This window comes from Mobula birostris, chromosome 9, assembly GCF_030028105.1.
Source record: "Mobula birostris isolate sMobBir1 chromosome 9, sMobBir1.hap1, whole genome shotgun sequence".
Taxonomy (NCBI): Eukaryota; Metazoa; Chordata; class Chondrichthyes; order Myliobatiformes; family Myliobatidae; genus Mobula; species Mobula birostris.
Genome location: NC_092378.1, coordinates 24,448,536 through 24,474,569, shown reverse-complemented (window position 1 = coordinate 24,474,569; position 26,034 = coordinate 24,448,536). Strand labels below are relative to the sequence as shown.

The window sequence follows — 26,034 nt, the reverse complement described above, 5'->3', positions numbered from 1 at the left end:
TACACACTGAAACTGCCATCATAACAGGAATGGTTTTTATGGTGATTAGTCCTCTTTTATTGGAATATCTACTGAGGGGTAAGACTAAGAAGGCAGCTGGTGTACGGCCTGCTAATGTGCTTTTTACCAGTGCAACCAAGCGCTTATGAGATTGCAGGCTTTTTATCAATATAATGGTGGCAGCAGATGTATTCAGATAAGCTATTTAGTAATAATTGAATGTGATTATCACCCAGGGAATGTTCTAGCTTTATTTGGAAGGCCTAACAGTCATTGACAATTCATTCAACAGTGAAAACGTATTTAATAAGCTCCACCCTCATACTTGTGCTGGAATTTTATACTCAGCAGTTAGAATTTCTCTGAAGAAATTTCTGTTATTGGGGCAACTTAAGTTTGTTTACTCACTTGGAGTTAAGCTCTTTGTATACATTGAGCACAGTGCCCTGTGTTTAATATTTCAGTAATATTAGAGTAATGTTGGAAATACATTGAGAGATGAAGCATTCTTTGCCTGGAGAACTCGTCCAGTGAGTCCGTAAGAGTAGAACGGAGGAATAAGAAAGGTATGGACACGTTAATGAGACTATATTATACCCCTCTCAACAGTCTGTGGGATTTAGAGGAACAAATTTGTAAAGAGATCACAGACTGTTGCAAGAAACATAACATTGTGATAGGGAAGGTGATTTTAACTTTCCATGTATTGATCAGGACTCCCATACAGTAAAAGGACGAGATGTGATGGAGTTTATCAAATGTGTTCAGGAAAGTTTCCTTAATCAGTGCATAGAAGTCCAAATGAGAGAGTGTGCAATACTTGATCTCCTATTAGGGAATGAGACAGGACAGGTGACAGAAGTTTGTGTAGGGGAACACTTGGCATCTAGTGATCGTAATGCCTCTAGATTCAAAGTAAATATGGAAGAGGATAGGTCTGGTCCACGGGTTGAGATTCTAAATCGGAGAAAGGCCAAGTTTTATGGTATCAGAAAGGTTCTGGCTTATGGATTGGTACAGGCTGTTTTCTGACAAATGTGTACTTGGTATGTGGGAGACCTTCAGAAGTGCAATTTTGAGGGTAAAAAGTTTGTATGTGCCTGTCAGAATAAAAGGCAGGGGTAACAGGTTTAGGGAGCCTTAGTGTTCAAGAGATAAGAAAAAAAGGCCCTTAGATAGGAAAAAAGGGAGATGCATAGCAGGTATAGACGGGTAGGATCAAATGAGTCACTGGAGGAGTATAAGAAATGCAATAGAACACTTAAGAAAGAAATCAGGAGGGCTAAAAGACATGAAGTTGCCTTAGCAGACAAGGTGAAAGAGAATCCTAAGGACTTCCACAAATATATGAAGGGCAAAAGGATTGCAAGGAACAAAATTGGTCCTCCATAGGATCAGAACGGTAATCTATGTGTGGAACCAAAATAGATGGAGAGATGTTAAATGATTTTTTTTTCATCTGTACTTACTAGAGAGATAGACACAGAGTCTGTAGAAGTGAGGCAAAACAGCAGTGAGATTATGGACCCTATACAGATTACAGAGGAGAGAATAAACCAAGAAATCATAAGCCAGTGAACTTGACATCAGTAGTAGCAAAGTTATTGGAAGGTATTCTAAGAGACCAGATATATGGTTATTTGGATCGACAGGGACTGATTAGGGATAGTCAACACGGCTTTGTGCATGGTAGGTCATGCCTAACCAATCTTATAGAGATTTTTGAGGAAGTTACCAGAAAAGTTGATGACAACAAGGCAGTAGGTGTTGTCTAAATGGACTTCAGCAAGGCATTTAACAAGATCCCACATGGGAGGTTGGTCAAGAAGGTTCAGTTGCTTGGCATTTACAATGAGGCAGTAAATTGGATTAGACATTGGCTTTGCAGGAGGAGATAGAGAGTGGTTGTAGATGGTTGCCTCTCTGACTGGAGGCCTGTGACTAGTGGAGTACCTATCACAGGGATCATTGCTGGGTCCATTGTTGTTTGCCATCTATATCAATGATCGGGATGATAATGTGGTAAATTGGATCAGCAAATTTGCATAATGCACCAAGAGGAGGAGAAAATGGCGGCGTGACGGCAGCACACGTGGCCTCTCCGGTGATGAATATCTGTTATGTGTCAAGTAGGGGACCGTGCACAATTCTGATTTGATGGAGACAGACGTGAGAGTACGAAGGAACATCTGGAAAACTTCTGAAATGCCCGCTTCATTACCGCTGCTACTGTGTGGTAACCGGAATCTCCGGAGCAGAAGGCCTTGAAATCCTCGGCTTTGCGTGTTTCAGCAGCTGGGGCGAGGTCGAAGGCGCTCGGCAGAGGATGGCGCTCGGGAGGCTGTATCGGAGGGGCCGGTCGGAGGCTCGAAGTTTTCGGACGGACGGACAGACTCAGTGTTGGCTGTGGTCGGCCGCTTCCAAAGCATCAGCAAGTTGACGGTGTCTGGAGGTTTATGGCAGGGAGTTTCTCTCTTTTGCCGCCTGCTTTCAGGGACTCGGGAGTCGATCGACTCGGGGATTTTTGAGACTTTATTTACTGTGCCCATGGTTTGTTCTTCATCAAGTTATGGTATTGCTTTGCACTGCTGTAACTATATGTTATAATTTTGTGGTTCTGTCAGTGTTAGTCTTTGGTTTGTCCTGTTCTCTGTGATATCACTCCGGAGAAACATTGTATCATTTCTTAATGCATGTATGCATTTCTAAATGACAATAAAAGAGGACTGAGTGTTCTCATAATCTAATCTAAAAAGACTGGGGGTGCAGTGGACAGCAAGGAAGATGATCAAAGCTTGCAACGGGATTTGGATCAGCTCGAATAATGGGCTGAAAAATAGCAGATGGAATTTAATGCAGACAAGTACAAGGTGTTGCACTTAGGGAGGACCAACCAGAATAGTTCTTATACAGTGAGTGGTAGGGCACAGAGGAGTGCAGTAGAACAAAGGGATCTGGGAATATAGGTCCATAATTCATTGAAAGTGGTAGATAGAGTCATAAAGAAAGCTTTTAGCACATTGGCCTTCATAGATCAAAGTATTGAGTACAGGAGTTGGAAAGTTATGTTGAAGTTGTGTAAGATGTTGGTGAGGCGTAACAGGGAGTGTCATGTGCAGTTGTGGTCAACTACCTACAGGAAAAAAGTAAATAAGTTTGAAAGAGTACAGAGAAAATTTACAAGGATGTTGCTGACACTATAAGGAAAGATTGGCGAGGCAAGAAATTTATTCTCTAGTACGTAGAAGATTGAGGGGAGATTCGACAGAGGTATACAAAATTATGACGGGTATAGATAGGATAAATGCAAGCAGGCTTTTTCCACTGAGGTTGGGTGAGATTCCAACTAGTAGTCATGGGTTAAGTGTGAAAGGCGAAATATATAAGATGAGCATGAGGGGGACTAAGTAGTTTAAATGGTTCAGCATGGACTAGGTGGGTCAAAGGGCCTGTTTCTGTGCTGCGGTTTTCTATGACTCTGAGTACGTGAATGGCATACAAAATATAACAAACAGTTCTGTATTACATTTAAAAAGAAAGAAAACAAGTCTTCAGGAACAATTTTAACTGTAACAGACCTACAGTTAAAATCAGCTGGCAAGATTTACTTGCTGAGTTCCAAATGGACTGGCACCAGTTCTGTTTTTATCCTGCTCTTCTGAGTTTTTGAGGGAGACTTAATATTGTTTCAGATTGGATTCCTCCCCTGATAATGGAGTCAGTCTTTAACCTTTCCCCAACATTTATCACACCAATCACTCAACACTCTGTTCCTGCTTGCCAATCACAGGCCACTTCACACTGGTTAGTATAGGAAATCCAACTGCCTGTTCACTTTAATTCAGGATCAAAAATGTGACATAACTTCTGATCTTTTATCATTATTATTAGTAATATGTTGCTATCCTATTGAAAGTGGCTCTAGTTTAACATTAAACCGGCCCATATTAAATACATTTTCTCTGTGCAAATTTCCCCTTCTTTGGTTGTACAATGCATACAATTGCTTGAACCAACCATTTCACAACATGTTTGTGAAGTTAATCAACTGACTGCCCAAATAGTGTTCACCATTCGCAACTACTTATTGTTGACAGAACCAAATAGTTAGCAAATTGTTAGAAGTAACTGCTAAATCCAACACCAGCATGCCGAACACAGCCCCTTCCCAAGCTCTGCCATAGGAAGAAATTAACAGATGGACAGTGGAAAAGATTTATGGCTGCAATCAAAACCTTTTTAAAGAAATGTGACATCCTGGGAATATCTAGCCCATGTCTGCTCAAAGTAGAGAACAAACATTCGGGGTGGTTTTCAAAACCTCGAGGCCATGCATTTGGAGCATACAGACATCCCATGAAAGTGAAGCAAGGAGGAGAAAATCTCACAAACTATCCATCTGTCAATCCCATCACTTACCCCATCTGTGAAATAATTTGCATTTCATGCATGATCTCACTAGCCACTTAGAATCTACAAAGCTGTTGAACCATTTAAGAAAAAGAAGAATGAGGTAAATCACAGTTGTAGAGAAAATCTTTGGCACAATTTCAAGAACAGCAGGAACCTTGCTAACAGTTTAACTTCTGTCTTTTGTGAGGAAAGACGTGAAGCTTTTTTTTATTACTTTAAGCCTATTTCCACAATTCGATAAAAAAAATCACTAATTCCTTACATGAACCACAACAATATCCTTACAGGTGAGTAAATATCAGAAAGGACCCAATTCTCCTTTTGAATCATATGGTTAAATAACTATTTCTGAAGTTTACTTTTCTGAAAAATCAGTTGTTGCAACATATTAATGGGAAATAAATTGGACTTTATTTGAATATAAAGAGAGCACTATCCGACTTAGATTAGTACAATATAATTTTTTACACCAATTATATATTACACCGCAAAAAATAAATAGATTAAATTCAAATCTATCTGGTAAATGTTTTCGGTGTAATCAAGAAATTGGTACTTTTTTACATTCTACTTGGTCTTGTTTTAAAATTCAACCCTTTTGGATAAATTGAAGAATCTTATTGGAACAAATTACTGGAACTCAACTTCCACATAACCCTGTATTATTTCTATTAGGTGATATTGAAGGGATAAAACCGAAACTTAAATTGAATAAATATCAGAAAGAATTTATAAAAATTGCATTGGCAGTAGCTAAGAAGACTATAGCAGTTACTTGGAAATCTGATTCGTATTTAAGGATGGATCGTTGGAATAATGAAATGGCTAGTTCTATTCCACTCGAAAAAATTACTTATAATTTAAGAGACAAATATGTAACATTTTTGAATATTTGGCGCCCTTATTTACAAAAGATAGGATGGCATATTTAAGTGCTCCAATAAAGACTTTGGTCACTTGGGGAAAGTAACGAATAATTATACCAAATTTATTTTGAATCTCATGGAGCATGTGGAAACCTTCCAATATCCAGGCGGCTCTTTTCTTCCTTTCTTTCTTTCTTTTTAGGTAGGACCATATATGGGGGGGGGGGGGGGAGGGTTAAAGGGAGGGGGGAGGGTAGATTCTATTTTTTCATGTATTCCTTTTGAAAATTCAATAAAAATTATATTACAAAAAAAAGAGAGCACTATGAATATAATGTGGGTTCAGTCTCAAATATGAATAAGATTATAGCCTATTCTGTAAATAAGGTATTTAACTTTAGCAGAATCTGCAATAATGCTATAATACTCGTTTTAGATTTGCTGAATTATTTCAGATACCATTATTGAATTACTTATCATGAACAGTGTATGTGTAAGAATGGGCTTTGGAGAGAGCTGCCTATTATCTTGAGGGTTATGCTGCTTGACCCTAGAAAAGTGCATTAAAGCTGTGCATGACACAATCAATAGCTACCTAATTTTCAGAAACAACTACAAACCACCCAGCAATTGTACAGCATACAGATGAAGCAGAATAGATATGATTTGAATAAATATCAGATGTCATCTGAAACACTATTTGTTATTCAATACCCAATGTATAACATTTATATAACCATATAATTGGGCTCTCCTATGTTTACTTTGTACTACTTCTGCCTATCAATAAAGTTTCTCTAAGAATGGCTTGTGAGCTTCTTGCAGATTCTTGTGCAAAGTGGTCCTGGCGCACCTATGTTCTCAGGTGTACTTTCTGTCTTGCTCATTTTGCATTAAAATGGACCTTGCTTTTCTTTATTGTAATTGTGTTGTTTCTTGTAAAAAAGTGCTTAATTTATATTTAATGTATCTTTTTCTGATGAATGTTGATTATCTGACGCTGTGTGACGAAGATGCTGCTACAAAAAAATCTTCCATTGTACTGGTGCATGCATGAACTTCTGCATATCAATGAACTTGACTGACTTTGACAGGCCCACTAACATATTAATTTATAGACACCCGATTTCCCCCGCCCCCATTAGGACATCTTAACAATGTGCAGTATCCCCAACAAAATTGGCTGAACATATGGTAAAAAAAAATGAGGGAAGTGTAAGACAGATATATTCCAAATAAGAAGAAATTTTCAAATAAACGGAGGACACTACTGTGGCTAACAAATGAAGTCAGAGCCAAAGTAAAAGCAAGAGAGAGGGCATTCAAGGAAGCCAAATCTAATGGGAAGATAGGGGATTGAGAAGATTTTAAAAACTTACAGAAGGAAACTGAAAAGGTCATTAGGAAGAAAAAGATGAATTATAAAAGGAAGCTGGCGACTAATATCAAAGAAGATACTAAAAGCTTTTTTTAAGTATACAAAGGGTAAAAGAGCTGAGCGTAAATATAGGACCAATACAAAATCACGCTGGAGATATTGTAATGAGAGACGCAGAGATGACAAAGGAACTGAATGCACATTTTGCATCAGTCTTCACAGTGGAAGACATCTGCAGTATACCGGACGTTCAAGAGTGTCAGGGAAGTGAAGTAGATGCAGTGAAAATTACTACTGAGAAGATGCTCAGGAAGCTTAATGGTATGAGGGTAGATAAATCTCCTGGACCTGATGGAATGCACCCTTGAGTTCTGAAGGAGGTAGCTGGAGAGATTGTGGAGGCATTAACAATGATCTTTCAAGAATCGATAGATTCAGGCATTGTACCGGATGACTGGAAAATTGCAAATGTTAAGAAGGGTGGGAGGCAGCAGCAAGGAAACTATAGACCTGTTAGCCTGACATCAGTAGTTGCGAAGTTGATGGAATCAATTGTTAGGGATGAGATTACAGAGTACCTGGAGGCACGTGGCAAGATAGGCCAAAGCCAGCATGGTTTCCTGAGAAGAAAATCCTGCCTGACTAACCTACTGCAATTTTTTGAGAAAATTACAAGCAAGGTAAACAAAGGAGACGCAGTAGATGTGGTGAACTTGGATTTTCAGAAGGCCTTTGACAAGGTGCCACACATGAGGCTGCTTAGCAAGATAAGAGCCCATCGAATTACAGGGGAGTTACTAGCATGGATGGAGTATTGGGTGATCGGCAGAAAACAGAGAGTGGGAATAAAGGGATCCTAGTCCGGCAGGCTGCCGGTTACCAGTGGAGTTCCACAGGGGTCAGTTTTGGGACCGCTGCTTTTTATGATGTATGTCAATGATTTGGACTATGGGATTAATGAATTTGTGGCTAAATTTGCCAATGATACAAAGATAGGTGGAGGAGCAGGAAGTGTTGAGGAAACAGAGAGCCTGCAGAGAGATTTGGATAGTTAAGGGGAATAAGCAAAGAAATGGCAAATGAAATACAATGTTGGAAAGTGTATGGTCATGCATTTTGGTGGAAGAAATAAACAGGCAGACTATTATTTAGATGGGGAAAGAGTTCAAAATGCAGAGATGCAAAGGGACTTGGGAATCCTTGTGCGGGATACCCTAAAGGTTAACCTCCAGGTTGAGTCAGTGGTGAAGAAAGCAAATGCAATGTTGACATTCATTTCTAGAGGTATAGAATATAAGAGCAGGGATGTGATGTTGAGGCTCTATAAGACATTCGTGAGACCACACTTGGAGTATCGTGTGCAATTTTGGGCTCCTTATTTTGGACTTTCCCTATGTACCAAGAGCAATTTTCAATGGCCAATTAATCTATCAACTAGCAGCTATTGAAGATGCGTTGGTCACAAAAAGAATGTGCAAAAGCCATACAAACAGCATCAAAAGTCAAGACTGAACCTGAGCCAATCTATTGGCTGTGGCATTATGCTATTAAAAAGGCAACTATGTCCCTATAATTATAGTTCACTCCTGTTCAAAGGACTGAAACTCCAAAAACCTTTCCTTTAAACACCAATTTTCCTTTCCTAATACTGCAAATCACTAGCAGCCTGACAGCAGATTTCCAGTGGTTACAGCAAAGTCATGACTCTCCCCTGTCCTACGGATACACAACATAATCCTCCCTCCCAAGTACATTTGGTTCCTAATCTTCACTTATAGTTGGTGCAGCTAATACACCATTTTGCAGTCTCAGCATTCAAACAGATAATGAAACTTAAATACAGAGGAAAGGTAACATGCTCATTTATAGCTTTCATTGAAAATAGAACTAAATCATGAAATTGAATCCCCAAGGCACTAATAACAATTCCAGAATATAATTTAATATAAATGGAAATAGACTTATTCAGAAACTGCCATAAAAGCTTCTAATTTTGTAAAATGCCATACACAGACTTACTCTGAACCAAACTATGAAATGCCCACAAAAAAGATAAGGATTCATATGAAAAATCAAAATATTTTTCAGCAAAACTAAGATTTATGTTCCACCAGTGAACTCTTTTTTTCCAGCGATCAGGCCTGTTGGGAAATGCTCTCAGTCCTTGAGATTATTACTATCAAATATAAATATGTTCTCTGGTCTTAGACTCCCGCACCATAGGGAATGTCCTCTCCACATCCACTCTATCGAGGCCTTTCAACATTCGAAACCTATCAAATGCTGAAAGGGCTCGATAGAGTGGTTGTTGACAGTATGTTTCCTATGGTGGGGGAGTTCAGGAGCAGAGGAGACCACCTCAGAATAGAGGGGAGTCCTTGTAGAATGGGGAAGAGGAGGAATTTCTTTCGCCAGAGAGTGGTGAATCTGGAATTCATTGCCACAGGCTGCTGTGAAGGCCAAGTCATTGGGTATATTTAAGACAGAGGTTGATAGATTCTTGAACTAGTCAGGGCATGAAGAGACTTGAGAAGAAGGGTGGAGACTGGGGCTGAGAGGGAAAATAGATCAACCATGATGAAATGGGCCAAATGGCCTAATTCTGCTCCTATCTTATGGTCTTATTTAAATATTCACTTTAAAATAGAAAATTGTTTCAACAAGTCTCACTTTAATGCAATTAAATGAAAGTATTTTGAGCCATGGAGAGAAATATTAGAAGGGGTACCCAACAGCTTGGGCAGAGAGGCAGGGTTTTTAGAGGAGATGGAAGGCATGAGCTGGAAAGTCAGAGAGTTCATGGGGGAAAAATGCAGAATATTGAGCCTCTGCAATATAAAGATAGCCTCATGTATGGCCTGAATCAAAGCAGAAACTCAATATCGGCCCTTTGTATCAACCATGCATTATAGCCTGTGTTCTACTTTAAAACTTTGACTGCATGGACTTTTTTCTAAATTTATGCAGCTGCTGCCATATTATTAGTTGAGTGGATGAATTTCTACAAGCACAGTTCACAGGTAAATTGGGCTCGAGGATGTTACAGCAATAAATTGAGCCAATTCCAAGGGAATATTTAAACATAGGATAGGAATTTAAATTACAAATATAACACTGGGAACTGCAAGGTATTTTAGCTCATAGAGGATGATGGGATGGAGATTGAATGGGAATTATAAAGGATAGGATAATAGCAGCAAAATTGTGAATGCTATATTTTGATTTTTGAAAGGTGTAAAGTGGGAAAATAACCAGACAAGCATTGAAATCTACAAATCTGGAATTAATGATGGACAATGTTACAGAGGTGGAATCAGATGCCTTTTTTTGGTGGGGAGGGTATGGAGCTGGAAGCTAGTTTCAGGGTTAATTATTGAGGTGGTAATTAGTCTGGGTAGTCTCAGTTATTGGGGGAGCTCGCACTGATAACAGGGCAGAGTTTTCCTGCTGTATATATCCAGCAGAAGCTCATCCAGGACTGGAATACTCCCAGGCAGCAATGGAGCAGAGCGGGGACAGGAGAGGTAGGGTAGATTGACATGAACCTACATGTGGAAATTGCCTACAGATTCCCTGAAAACATCAGCAGTATATCTATCAGAAAGAAGTTGGTGGACTAGTGAGGGGAGGTCATGAAAAGCCAGATCTGAAGCCACCTCCAACAATTATCATAAAAATAGAATGAGTACCTAAAGATGCTGTTGGTATAAATAGATTAAATAAGGGCAGTGATGTTGGATCATAACAGCAATTTGAAGTTAATCATGGACGTAAAAGGTTACATACAAGTTGACGAAAATGAGGAGGGTGACGTGCCCTGATTGCTTCACAGAGGGTGTAAATTGCAACTTTGTTTAGAGCTGTTTTAATAATGTGGTAGTGGGACACAATTATTTATATCTCTGCAGTATGAAAGGCATTCGTGAACTGCAATTCTTTGTGAATGGGAAAATGGCTCATGTTGTGAAAGGTAATTTTCACAATCCATTTTAAGAAGGACTTTTAAAAATCTATCCAAAAATAGCTAATAGATTATGCGTTAGAATAATTAGTGATAAATCCATTGGCATAAAATTAACAACACTTCAACTCGCGTCATTGACTGTAAAGCATTTTGAGATCTTAAGTTTATGAGAGGCTCTATATAAAAGCAAGTTTTTTTTCCAATTCTTAACTGCTAATTGGATTTAAAGATTAAAATTTTAACTATTTCAAATTTGTATTAAAGGAAGTCATCTGGAAAAGCCAGTTAATTCCTCTCTAGAAGCTTATGGAAGCTGGATGGATGACTTGTGAAATATCTAAAAGTTGGTTAGGGGTAATTCTAGCATCATTATAAGGCATGAAGAACAATGAAGAAGGGAGAGTGATTTTTTTTAAGTATGCATTGATCATCACAAATCCACCAATTCTAAGTTATATTATTTATTTCACATACCTTGCATTAACTGTATAATTTTAGAATAATTTCTAAATATACCTCTCATTCCTACACCCATTTTTGCCCTCCGTCACAGGTTAACGTCATTCAAATTTTGATTTTAACCCAAGTTTTTAAGCTCTGTATTATTGATCTGCTGCAGCTTATTACCTATCATTAATACTTTACTGAGACCTTATGAATATTGAAAGGAGAGGAAATCTATAAGATTTGCTATTCAGTTTTAATGTAGTTAAACTATGCAATACATAGGAAATAAGGAAATGTCATTGGTCACATCTTCGGCATAACCTGGTCTTTTACTTAGGGCCAAATATGATTTATCACACAAGGAAGATAAGATCTAATACACCAAGAATATTTTACCCGTGTGTTCTGCCTTGCAGTTTCTGAATAAAGCAATGCCTACCTTCTTTCTTTCAAAGATGTACATTCATGATTTTACAAACATTGGCAATTAAACAGGGCGATCTTTGAAGATTTTTTTTTCGGGAAGATCATCTAAGTTTTTTTGCAACATTGGACTTTGCCTGATTAAATCCTTGCAGAGAAAGATTGGTCAGGCTGGACTTGTTTTCCCTGGAGCAAGTGAGGTCAAGAGGTGACCTGATAGAGACATATAAGGTTATAAGAGACATAGATGGGGTGGACAATCAGAAACTTCTCACCATGTCATGGATATCAGAAAGAAGAGGATATATACTTAAGGCGAGAGTAGGAAGATCTCAAGAGGAATTCAAGAGGATTTGAGGGGAAAGTTTCTTCATAGAGAGTGGTTGATAAACGGAGGGCTGACAGTGGAGGAGCTGTGGTCAGATGTTGAGATTACATTTAAGAGTCATTAAGGACATGGATCTTTTGTGAGCAAATAAGATTAGTGTAAATGGTAAAAAGGGTCAGCATAGATGTGCTAGGCTGAGTGGCTTGTTTCTGTTTTGTACAACTTTACTACTAAGAAACTACTAGTATGGAGGGGTCATTGCACAGGATCGGGTAAACTCAGCTTGCTCCATCATAGATACTAGCCTCCCCAGCATTGAGACACCTTCAAAAGGCGATGCCTCAAAAAGGCAGCATCCATCATTAACGACGACCATCACCCAGGACATGACCTCTTCTCATTGCCATCATGAAAGAAGAGGTACCGGAGCCAGAAGACACACATTCAATGTTCCAAGAACAGCTTCTTCCCCTCAGTCATCAGATTACTGAATGGACAATGAACTCATATTTCATGGTTTTTCTTCTCTTTTTGTTTTGCTCTTTTTGAACTACTTATTTAATTTAACATTTTTATATATATATATCTTATTGTAGTTCTTAATATACTGCTGCTGCAAAACAACAAATTTCACAACATATGTCAGTGATATTAAACCTGATTCTGAAACAGTAAAAATGATTTGGAGTTTTACACATACTATGGAACATGAGTGTTTTCAAACATCATTCCTCAACAGACTTTGCCACCTCCTTGTGGACTGCCAACTAGTTAAGTTTAGTCTGACTTGCTTCTCCTAAATAATGACATTCTGGTTAGCTTAGAAAATGAACACTTCTCTAAATAATAGAATCACAAAGAGGAGAAAATCTGCAGATGCTCGAAATCCGAGCAACACACACACAATATTGGAGGAACTCAGCAGGCCAGGCAGCATCTAGGTAAACAGTACAGTCGAAGTTTCGAGCCAAAACAGTCCTTCCAGGTGAGGTGACACTTTACCTGTGAGCCTATTGGGGTCACTTACTGTGTTCAGTGCTCTTGGTGTGGCGCCCTGTCTATCGGTGAGACCCAACATAGATTGGCAGACTGCTTCGCCGAGCACCTACACTCCGTCTGCCAGAAAAAGCTGGATCTCCCAGTGGCCACCCATTTTAATTCCACTTCCCATTCCCATTCTGATATGTCCATCCATAGCCTCCTTCACTGTCATGATAAGACCACACTTAGATTGGAGGAACAACACCTTATATTCCGTTTGGATAGCCTTCAACCCAATAGCATGAACATAGATTTCTCAAACATCCAGCATTGCCCCCCAACTCCCCCCCCTCACTATTTCTCATCCCCTTTCTCTCTCTCGCCTTATCTTCTTGCCTGCCCATCATCTCCCTCTGGTGCTCCTCTCACCTTTCTGTTCTTCCATGGCCTTCTGTCTCTTTTAGCAATTTACTTCTCAGCTCTTTACTTCACCCCGCCCCCTTCAAGTTTCACCTATCTCCTTGTGTTTCTCTCTCACCTCCCCCACCTTTTAATTCTACTTCTCAGTTATTTTTTCTTCAGCCCTGCCAAAGAGTTTTGACCCAAAACGTCAAGTTTACCTTTTTCCTAGATTCAACTTGGCCTGCAGAGTTCCTCCAGCATTTTGTATGTTGCTCTAAATAATAGAACGTTCTTTTCTTTAACATAGATGCTCACTTTAAGTTAGACACGTTACTATGATTGGATTCATTTCTGAGGAGAACAAATACTTTGATTAGAGTTTTAGATATTGGAGAAGCAAGATCTGTCACTCTCTGACTCCATTTGATTTGATTTGGTTTGATTTTTAATCAGCCTTATTGATTGACTAAGACGTTTGAGTAAATTAAACCAATTTATCAGCAGCTAAAGATTTCCAGGAGTAAAATTAAGTTTCTTTTATGAAGCTTAAAAGAAATTACACTGGCTGCACATTATTACTTTAATAAAATATGGTTTCCACAGATGGGCAGCTATCTGTATAGAGGTCTTCAATTCTACCTGGAGCTTGCAGGACAAATGCCATTCATTTAACTCCAAAGCAGAATTTCTTTAGTGAAAATATAAAAAGTTACTCTGAGAGGATACTACAGAATCACTCACAGAATAATTTGGTATATTGAAACATCCCAGATTTGGTGGGTGGTTATTAATTGATGGATGATATAATTGATTAACATTGCAGAATATGGAATATAACTCTGACATAGAACTTATTTTCTTCAGCATACAAGTCCGTAGAAGTACTGTGGGGAAAAGAAAGTTTTCCAATTATCACATACTCTACTTTGCCATGATTTACTAGCTTTTTGTTCCTCCTCCTGAAAAACAACCATATCTTAGTAGTAAAATTTTCACAACCTCATTTAAGATAGGGCAATTATATGTATCCTTGACATATCACAAACAAGAGAATATCTGCAGACGTTGCAGATCCAAGCAACACACACACAAAATGCTGGAGGAACTCAGCAGACCAGGCAGCATCTATGGAAAAGAGTACAGTTGACGTTTCGGGTCGAGACCCTTCAGCAGGACTGGAAAAAATAAAGTCCTGCTGAAGGGTCTTGGCTCAAAATGTAGGCTGTACTCTTTTCCATAAGTGTTGCCTGGCCTGCTGAATTTCTCCAAAATTTTGTGTGTGCTGTGTGTGTTATCCTTGATATATACTATTTTTATTTCTCAGACCACACAATTTCTTATCCAGAATTAAATTGTCATCGTTCAATGATCTGATATAATTAATGAGCTCGAGAAGAGCTTTGGGCTGGGCAGCTAATTCTGTGCTCAGAGCAGGTCGCTGGGCAGCATGATCTAGGTTCAGGGCCTTTCGTAGCAGCGATTCCTGGGTCCTAGTGTGAGGTACAACGCATTTAGACAATTTAAACATTGAACCAGGTTGGAGGCAAGAGCCGATTTTGCTTGCTCTCTGCGATCTTCACTCCTCTCTCCAAACGCTGGAGCCTTTCGCTGTTGAATCAATTCAAACGCCGGCCCAGATATTCTGACAAGACATGGTATTGGTTGGAATGAGAGCCAATCTGGCTCGTTCTCCGCAGTGGTCAACTCCATGGTGCTGAGACTATGAAAACTGCCCAGGCTGCTCAGTTTCATGCCTTCTAATATGATGAACTGATAAGTGAGGCTTTGGCCAATTCTAGGCTGCTGGGTTTGGATCAGAGGACTCAAATTTTGGTGCAGAATGCTGTTGTTGTTCGCTTCAATTCTTAGCATGATTTAAAAATAATTTTTTCTTTCTCAGTGTTGGTCTTTTATTTTTAGTTTCCTTTTTTTTGCTTCATTTGGATTCTTTCAGGTTTCTTGCAAATCTCAAGGTTGTATAATTTATACATTCTTTGATAATAAATGAATCTTGACTCTTGCTTGATCCTTAGCCTGGAAGGGGTATTAATTTTCTGTAGCGTCTTATCTACAGATTGGAATTCACCTCACATTTGTCATCCCTTACAAGGTCTACAATTTTGTAATTCAGTGTTGGCAAGGACCCAAGTCTTTTGCAAAATACTTAGAAAGCTTCAATGACCATCAAACTGGTAATCCCTTTCTTCCTATAAAAGAGGCTAAAATTCAGTGCAAGACATGTCATGACTGCACAGAAATTTGCTCTCGCACTCTATAACATAGGGAACATGCCAGGCTATCAGGAGCTGGATGTGTGCAGATTGTTTGATAGTGGAAATGAAACTGGCCTACAATACTGTAGAACAAGCACAGGCTCACTATACTTCCCTTGGCCCTTATCCACTGAAGTAAAGATTGATCGTAACTCTCAGCCTGCAACTCTGCAGCACAGGGAAGTAACTTGGATGTGCAGACATTGCAAGTGGTGGTAAGGATCAGCAGGGTAGCGCAAACTCATTTTTGGATAGAGAGCTGACATGGCCCATGATGTGAAGTTGCTTGAAGCTGCTTTCTGTGAAACCTTTGCAGCCCGATAAATGTGACACTGAGGAGAGGACCTTTCCGTGGAACCTGAAGGTGACTGACTGACAGGTAGAGCATGAACAATGAGAATTGAAAATGTCTATCAGCTCTTTTGGAATTTTACAACAGGAAGACTGATATGGTATAAATGATGGCAGAAAATATTGAATGACAACTACTTTGATATACTATAATATAAACAGGAAAATTTTAAAGCTAGTTATTAAACCATAATTCCCTTATGAAGGACAATATCTTACACAGCATACTACATAAACAGTTGAGGCCAGTTCATTGGCTATATTTAAGAGGGAGTTAGATATGGCCCTTGTGGCTAAAGGGATCAGGGGGTATGGGGCGAAGGCTGGTACAGGGTTCTGAGTTGGATGATCAGCCATCGTCATACTGAATGGCGGTGCAGGCTCGAAGGGCCGAATGGCCTACTCCTGCACCTATTTTCTATGTTTCTATAATGTCTAAGTACTAAGTTCAGTATTTCATAAATGAAGACGAAAGCAACTAATTTTTTTCCAGTAACAAGATCAGAGACCTATCATGGTTAACCCTATATCGAGAGACATGGGAAATTCTGCAGATACCGGAAGCGATGGCGTGGTAGCATAGTGTGTAATGTTTTACCGCATCATTGAACAGAATATTGGGGTTCAATTCTCTCCACTGTCCGCAAGGAGTTTGTATATTCTTTCCATGACTATGTGCGTTTCCTCTGGTTAGTAAATTGTGGCATGCTATGTTGACACCGGAAGTTTGGCGATACTCGTAGGTTGCCTCCAGCATATTTGTAGACTGTGATCGTCATTGATGCAAATGACTTATTGTGGGCACGTGGCCAAGTGGTTAAGGCATTGGACTAGCGACCTGAAGGTCGTGAGTTCAAACCCCAGCTGAGGGAACGTGTTGTGTCCTTGAGCAAGGCACTTAATCACACATTACTCTGTGACGACACTGGTGCCAAGCTGTATGGGTCCTAATGCCCTTCCCTTGGACAACATCAGTATCGTGGAGAGGGGAGACTTACAGCATGGGCAACTGCTGGTCTTCCATACAACCTTGCCCAGGCCTGCGCCCTGGAGAGTGAAGAGTTTCCAGACGCAGATCCATGGTCTTGCAAGGCTAACAGATGCCTTTACTTATTTCACCATATGTTCTGTTGTTTGATGCACATGTGGCAAATAAAGCTAATCTTAATATTAATCACTTTCTTAAGCAACACAAATGAAGTGCTGGAGGAACTCAGCAGGTCAGGCATTTATAGAGGGAGATAAACAATCAGCATTTCTGAACAAGATATTTCATCAGAACTGGAGAGGAAGGGAACAGAAGTCAGAATAAGAAAGTTGGTGGGGTGGGGTTCTCCAAATTCTGGTAACTACATACCTCTATTCCCACTTTCTTTTTTTCCTGTATTTGTTTTTTCCTCCATTCTGGTGGCTATTTCATCACTTCTCTTCTTGTTCTCACCCTTATGACCTACCCATCACCTCCCTCCCATTTATTCCATGATCCCCTGTCCTCTCCAATCAAATCCCTTCTTCTTCAGCCTTTTACCCCTCCACCTATCATTTCTCAGCTTTTCACATCACCCCCTCACGTGGTCTCTCCTATCACCTTCCAGCCTGTACTCTTCCCCTCCTGCCCCCTTTCTTTCCAGTCCTGATGAAGGGTCTCAACCTGAACATCGACTGTTTTATTTCCCTCAGATGCTGTCTGACCTGCTGAGTTCCTCCAGCATTTTGTGTTAATACTAAAATGCTGTATTGACTGTCCTCATTTTAATTGTGCAGTATAACCTGACTAAAACATATCTTAAAAGAAAATCATGACTGATTTTGTGCATTTACAATTGAATACAGGGTAAAATTGATTAATACAGATCACAGTAAAGGCAGATTACATCAGATGTATAATGAGTTCTCCTTTTTTAAGATTATCTGCTCGAGATCACTGATAACACTGATGCCTTTCTTCGCCTGGAGTGATATGCATTAAGTGAGGAAGGATAGCATTTGTTCTTTAAAGGTTGTTGTCCGCCTTTAAGGGAGGCAGTTTCTTATCTGGCTAAACAGATGTGCCCTCAAACCCATTCACTTCCTGAAATACTCAATATGTTGTTTGAAAGTTAAAATACCATTGATTCAAGGCAGGAGAACTCATTCTTTCACCGGTCCTAATCATGCTCAAACATTTCAGATCCCAGATGCATCCACCTGTGCAGATTCTGTTCCATTAACTTTAATGGATTGGAAAATGCAGGAGGTGAGAATGTTTTATACAACGATCTTAAAAACAATCTAAGGGAAATTGGCCCGTGTTTTGTTTTGTTTGGTATATCATTCTCAGCAGTTATTTTGGGGTCCTTCATTTATTCACATGGCCTATCTAATCTAATCTAACTAACCTAATCTTACTAAGTCAAATTTTACAAACACTGAGGAAGTTATATATAATTATGCCATTGGTACCTTTAATTCTGACATTATTGTGCCAACTCATTTTTTTTCTAATTTTCTCATGTCTCTGGAAACACAAGAGGGATAATTCCTGTGTTCTCAGCAGGGTTCTGCACTGACTGAGACTGAATATTGAAGTTATAGCAACAGACAATAACTGATTCACACTTCAAAGGCAACTTTATACTGTGAGTATGGTATCACAGATTTTTCCAAAACATTTTCGATATTTGGCAAGAATGCAATGCTGTGGCTTTATAAAGCATTGGCCCAACACCATTTGGGGTATTAGGAGTAGTTTGGGCTCCACACCCAAGAAGGGATATGCTAGCATATTAGAGGTCCAGTGGATGGTTAGAAGAAATGTTCCTGGGAATGAAAGGGTTGACATATGAAGAGTGTTTGATGGCTCTGACCTGCATTCACTGGAGTTCAGAAAAATGATGGGGGGGATCTCATTGAAACCTGTCAAATATTGAAAGGCCTAGATAGAGTGAAAGTGAAAAGGATGTTTCCATTAGCAGGAGAGTCAAGCACCAGAGAACACAGCCTCCAAATAGAAGGATGTTGCTTTAGAACTGAGACGAGGAGCAATTTCTTTAGCCAGAAGGTAGTGAAACTGTGAAATTCATTGTCAGAGACAACTAGGAGGCCAAGTCATTGGGCATATTTAAAGTGGGGAGTGATAGTTTCTGGATTAGTAAGGGTTATGGGGAGAAGGCAGGAGAGTGGAGTTGAGAGGGAAAATAAATCAGACATGAGTAGAGCTGACTTGGTGGATCAACTGGACTAATTTTGCTTCTATGTGTTATGGAAACTCTGATACAAGAAAATAATTATTTTTTTTTGCCCCAAAAGGACAGGATCTGCCATCATGTTTTGTAGATATCTAACCTGTCCAAACTTCTTAAGTCACCTTTAAATCTCTTGCTTCTAATCCTAAAACTATGCCCTCTGTTTTTAGCCTTCCCCGGAGGAAAAATATGTCCTTTCACCCTATCTTTGCCCCGCAGAGTCTTATATACCTCTAGCAGGTCATTCCTCAAATCTCCTGCATTATGGGGAATTCTTTAACACCTTATCCACATCAGTTGCTGCTTTCAGGGGATTTATAGACTTGAGATCCACTTGTATCTTACTACAAGTACCAAGATCCCTCTATACGGTTATGCTTTTTGGAGACCAGCCATTCACTGAATATATTGCTCTTGCACGTGGCCTGCAAAAATATTTCTTGAAAAATGAACCTCAGATAATTCCATGATAGGAAAGCAAAATCAGAGGAACACAACTAATCTAAAGATTGTAAGGCAGGATTAATCAATGATAGTCCATGTGGCTTTGTTAGGGGAAATCTTAGGACCAATGTGATTGAAACTTTTCAAAGAGTACTGATGAGGCGGTACAGTTGATAGAGCTGACTAAATAGACTTCAGTAAAAGGGTCACATGAGAAACTGGTCCAAAAGTTTAAAGCCCATGGGATTTGTGGTAAGTTGGTAAATTAGATCTAATATTGTTTGCTAATAGGAGATACAGGTTGATGGTTGCACATTGATTTTGTGATAGGAAGACTGTACCTACATGTTAACAATGGGGATTATTCCTGGAACCCTTATTATTTGCTAGATGCTTTTACAATATGGACATAAATATAGGATTGGCGATGACATGAATATTGGAGGTATTTATCTATAGTGAGGTGGATAGTCATAGGCTGAAAAGGACATTGAACAGTATGTAAATGGCCAGGACAATAGCAGTTGTATTTAATCCCTGCAAGTATGAAGTAATGCACTTTGGGGGTAGGGGGGAATTGAAAAAAAAAAGGTAGGGCCCTATTGAGTACTGAGGAGCAGAGAGAAACTTAGTGTACAAGTCCATAGATCCCAGAAGGAAGCAGCATTGTAGATAAGGTGGTGAAGTACACATACAGGATACTTACCCTCACTATCTAGGGCAGAGAATGTATGAAAAGGGCAGCTATGGTACAAGGGTACAAAATATTTATTAGTCCACAGATGGAATACTCAAAAGTTCTGCCTACCACACAATGGGAAGAACATAATTGCACTGGAGAAGTTGCAGAAGATATTCACCAAGATGTTGGCTAAAATAGAATATTTCAGTTATGAAGAAAGAATGAATAGGCTGGGATGTTTTTCTTGAAATGTAGGCAGCTGAGGGGGTGGGGAGAGAAAGAGTCATTCTGATAAAGGTAGACAAAACTATGGGTGTTGTGCATAAGATAGACAGTGAAGATGTCCAAAACCTAGATGCTGTAGGTTTAGTATAAAGAATCAGATGTACAGAAGGGTCAGAAGAAGAACTTTTCCCCGTAGTGAATGACTGGAGTCTGGAATACAGTGCCTAAATGGGTACTGGAAGCTAGTCTTATCACCACAAATTTCCATGTCTCCCTTTGTATATCAGTTCATCTCAAGGGAAAGAACATAATCTTTAGCAACTGTGGAATGCTATTACCTTCACACTCCGAATCTGTATATGTGACAGGATGCTGGAGCAGGGATCCAAACACACACCCAGTACAGTACACACCGTGATATTAATTGAGTAACAAATCCCGAGGTGCAAACAAAGTCAGCGTCAAAGTTCAGGCAGAGATCAGCACATCCAGAGAAACCCAAAAACCAGAATCGGGAAACAGGCAGAGTACAGATATGAATGCTGGAAAGGCTCAGGAGAATTCACTAGCACAATCTGACAACAAACAGGTGAAAACACAGGACTGCAATAAACAGAGGCAGATGATAGGTGGAGCACAATGAGACACAGGTGGCAGCAAGACAGGTAATAATGAGAAGCAGATGAGAGACAGAGTACTCAGTAATACAGGGGCCGGAGTAGAGCAGGAGCGGGGACAGGAGCACATGGCAATACAAAATCACAGACTGACAGCTAGGGGGAAACACACAAAAAGACAGAGTTCAGCTGGAGGTACTGACACCATGTTACAAATGTTCATCAGAAGGTCTCAAATTGAAGAAGAAGTAGACTACAGTATATGATTCTCCACGCTGGTCCTGCATTTGTTCACTTTCTCAGCCAGTACTGTATTACTTGATTCCCTCAAGCGTTTAAATATTGAATAAGTGGAATATTGCTTGATGACTGAACATCCACAGCCCTTCAGGGTAGAAAACATGTTAGATTTATAACACACCGAGTAAAGAAAATTCTTTTCATGTCAGGACTAAGTGGTCGACCCCTTATCTTAAGAACTTTATCTTTATTTACACACTATAGCTAGATGAAATAGCTTTGCGCCCACTATGCTGTCAAACTCATTTAGAATTGTCTATATTTCAGTTAGATTACCTACCATCCTTTTAAACTCTGGAGAGTACAGGGCAAATTTATAGATTCTCTTTTGATTCATCGCAGGAATCAATTGAATGAACCTACATTACACTGACTCGAGAGAAGTAGATCCTTTCTTGCTTTAGATGTTGTCTCAAAAAAGCCCTGTACAAATTGTTGTCTTTCCTGTAGTGACCGGTACACTGTGTGGAATTCACATTGCACAGAAGTCACCTGATAACCAGCAGTCACATACAAAAACAACAAGGTCTTCTGCTTCCTGAAAAGAAAGTGCTATACTGTGATTCTTAACTGTTCCCTGTGTATTTAAATACTATTCATCATGGTGGTGTGCATATTTATCTCTCCTGTGCAAAAGAGACACGTACCGGAAGACCATAGACCAGATGTACAGGACAGCTACAAATACCTGGGGATCCTGCAGGTGCTTGGAAACCACAATGAGGACACAAGGAAGGCTGCAGCATCCAAGTACTTCCAAAGAGTGAGACAGCTCCTAAAAAGCCAGCTGAATGGGAAGATGATCAGAGCCATCAACACGTTCGCCCTACTGGTCATCAGATACCCAGCTGCGATAGTGTGCTGGCCAAGAAATGAACTGGAGGCCACTTGACATCAAGACCTAGAAACTATTAACAATACACGGAGGATTCCATCCAAAGTCCAATATCAAGGCACTAAAGTATTTGGGCTCTCACAACCAGACTATGTAACAGTTTCTTCCCCCAAGTCATCAGACTCATCAAAACCCAGAGCCTGGACTGACACCAACCTACTGCCCTCTACTGTGCCTATTGTCTTGTTTATTATTTATTGTAATACCTGCACTGTTTTGTGCACTTTATGCAGTCCTGGGTAGGTCTGTAGTCTAGTGTAGTTTTGTGTTGCTTTACATAGTTCAGTGTAGTTTTTGTATTGTTCACGTAGCACCACGGTCCTGAAAAACGACCCATTTTTACTGTGTACTGTACCAGCAGCTATGGTCGAAATGACAATAAAAAGTTACTTGACTTGACTTGACTTGACTTGAAGAGACCGTACACCTGCCAAAATAAAAGAGGACGGTAACTTAGAAGTGTCAAGGCCACAGTCCTGGAAGAAATGTGAAATATCTTTGAGCACATCGGGAAGACCTGCTAGGAGAATATCTCAGAGAGCAGACAGGGGATATGGAAATGGAAATGGGTGAAGCAGGGCCAGAGGACCAGAGGCAGGACAAGCCACTGCATGAGATGCACCATCACCAGATATCAGTGGTAGCTGACATAAGAAAGCCTGACCAATGGCAGGGCTGAGGGACAGCAAAGAGGTGCTGCTCATGGCTGCCCAAGAACAGGTGCTGAGCACAAGAGCGATAGAAGCTGGGGGGTGGGGGGGGGGTGCTATCACACCAGGCGGATGATAATGCCGAAGATGAGGTAACTGGTTTACGAACACAGGCAATGTGTAGTGAGGAAAACCTGTTAATAGGCCAAAATTGCAGTCAACAGGATGAGTTGCAATGTAAAAGCTAGACAAGATCAAAAAGGGTGAATACAGGACTCAAGGTGTTGTATCTGAATGCATGTAGTATACGGAATAAGGTAGATGAACTTGCAGCACAGTTGCAGAATGACAGGTACGATGCTGCAGGTATTACTGAATCTTAGCTAAAAGGTTATAGCTAGAAGCTTAATGTCCAAGGATACACATTGTAGCGAAAGGATGGGTAGGAAGGCAGAGGGGGCAATGTTGTTCTGTTGATAAAAAATGAAATCAAATCATTGGTGACATAGGGTCGGAAGGTGTTGAATCATTGTGGATCAAGCTAAGGAACTGCAAGGGTAAAATGTACCTGATGGGAGTTGCATGCAGACCCTCAAACAGTAGTAAGGATGTGGCCTACAAATTACAGTGGGGATAGAAAATACATGCCAAAAGGGAAATGTTACAATAGTCATGGGGGACTTCAATATGAAGGTAGACTCGGAAAATCAGGTTGGAGCTGGATTACAGGAGGGGGACTTTCTAAAGTGTCTACAGGATGACTTTTTAGAACAACTTGTGGTTGAGCCCACTAAGGGATTGATTGCTTGATTGGGTGTTGTGCAATAACCAGAATTAATTAGAGATCTTAAGATAAAAGAAATCTTAGGGGCAAGTGATCATAATATGATCAAATTCACCCTGAAATTTAAGAAGGAGAAGCTAAAGTCAGATATATCAATATTACAGTGGAATAAAGGGGAAAACAGAGCCATGAGAAGGGAGTTGGCCACAATTGATTGGAAAAGAACACTGGCAGGGATGACGACAGGGCACCAATGGCTGGAATTTCTGGAAGCCATTTGGAATGCACAGGATATATACATCCCAAAGAGGAAGAAATATTCCAAAGGAAAGATGACAGAACTGTCAACACCAAAGTAAAAGGCAGAGAGAGTGCATATAATACAGCAAAAATTAGTGGGAAGTCAGAGGATTGGGAAGCTTTTAAAAAACAACAGAAGGCAACTAAACAACTCATGAAGCTGGAATATGAAAGCATACTAGTCAATAATATAAAAGAGGATACCAGAAGTTTCTTAAGATACATAAAGTGTAAAAGAGAGGTGAGAGTGGATATCAGACTGTTGGAAAATGATGCTGGAGAGGTACTAATGGGGGACAATGAAATAGCAGGTGAACTAAAATATTTTGCATCAATCTTCACTGTTGAAGACACTAGTAGCATGGTGGAAGTTCCAGGTGTCAAGGGGCACGAAGTGTGTGAAGTTACCATAACTGGACAGAAGGTTCTTGGGAAACAGAAAGATCTGAAGATGGATAAGTCACCTGGCCCAGATGGTGCTGGCCCAGGGTTCTGAAAAAGATGCCTGAAGAGATCATGGAGGCATTAGTAATGATCTTTCAAGAATCACTAGAATCAAGAATGGTTCCAGAACACTGAAAAATTGCAAATGTCACTGCACTCTTCAAGAAGAAAGAGAGGCAGAAGAAAGGAAACTATAGGCCAGTTAGTCTGACCTCAGTGGTTGGGAAGATGTTGGAGTTGATTATTAAGGATCAGGCTTCAGGGTACTTGCAGGCACATGAGGAAATAAGCCATAGTCAGCATGGTTTCCTCAGAGGAAAATCTTGCCTTACAAACCTTTAAAGAAACAACAAGCAGGATAGACAAAGGTGAATCGGTTGATGTTGTGTACCTGGATTTTCAGAAAGCCTTTGACAAGATGCTAAACATGAGGCTGCTTAACAAGCTACAAGCCCATGATATTACAGGAAAGATTCTAGCATGGATAAAGCAGTGGTTGATTGGTAGGAGGCAAAGAGTGGGAATAAAGGGAGCCTTTTCTAACTGGCTGGCAGTGCCTACTGGTGCTTCACAGGGATCTGTGGTGGGACTGATTCTTTTTACATTATATGTCAATGATTTGGATGATGGAATTGATAGCTTTGTTGCAAAGTTTGCAGACAATATGAAGAAAGGTGGAGGGGCAGGTAGTTTCAAGGAAGTAGAGAGGCTACAGAAGGACTTGGGCATTAGGAGAATGGGCAAAGAAATGACAGATGGAATACAATCTTTGTAAGTGTAAGTCATGCACTTTGGTAGAAGAAATGAAAGGGTTGACTATCTTCTAAATGGAGAACAAATACAAAGAACTGAGATGCAAGTGGACTTGGGAGTCCTTGTGCAGGATTCCCTAAAGGTTAATTTGCAGTTTGAGTCTGTGGTGAATAAGGCGCATGAAATGTTAGCATTAATTTCAAGAGGATTAGAAAATAAAAGCAAGGATGTAATGTTGAACCTTTATAAAGCACTGGTGAGGCCTCATTTGGAGTATTATGAGCAGTTTTGGGCGCCTTATCTTAGAAAGGATGTATTAAAATTGGAAAGGGTTCAAAGGAGGTTCATGAAAATAATACCAAGTTGCATAGTTTGTCATATGAAGAGCATTTGATGGCTCTGGGACCTGTATTCACTAGAATTTAGTGGCATGAGGGGTGACCTCATTGAAACCTATCGAATAGTGAAAGGCCTTGATAGAGTGGATGTGGAGAGGATGTTTCCTGTGGTAGGAGAGTTCAAGACCAGAGGACACAGCCTCAGAATAGAGGGCGTCCTTTTAGATCAGAGATGAGGAGGAATTTCTATAGCAAGAGAGTGGTGCACCTATGGAATCCTTTGCCACAGGCAGCTGTGGAGGTCATGTCTTCATGAATATTTACGATAGAGGTTAATAGATTCTTGATTGGTCTGGGCAAGAAGGGATATGGGGGGAAGACAGGAGACTGGAGCTGAGAGGGAAATCAGATCAGCCATGAAGAAAAGGCAGGGCAGACTCGATGGACCAAATGGTCTGATTCTGCTCCTATATCTGATGGTCTCATGGACACATGCCAATGATGTTAAACCTGATTCTGACTCTGATTCTAATTTTGAAATCATCACAAAGA

At 40.0% G+C, this 26,034-nt stretch overlaps 1 long non-coding RNA gene across 1 annotated transcript in view; it reads left to right on the top strand.

Annotated features, from left to right (window-relative positions):
- LOC140203336 (uncharacterized) overlaps positions 1 to 26,034 on the top strand; it is a 53,140-nt gene that overhangs the window by 900 nt on the left and 26,206 nt on the right. The gene's annotated exons all lie outside the window — the stretch shown is intronic.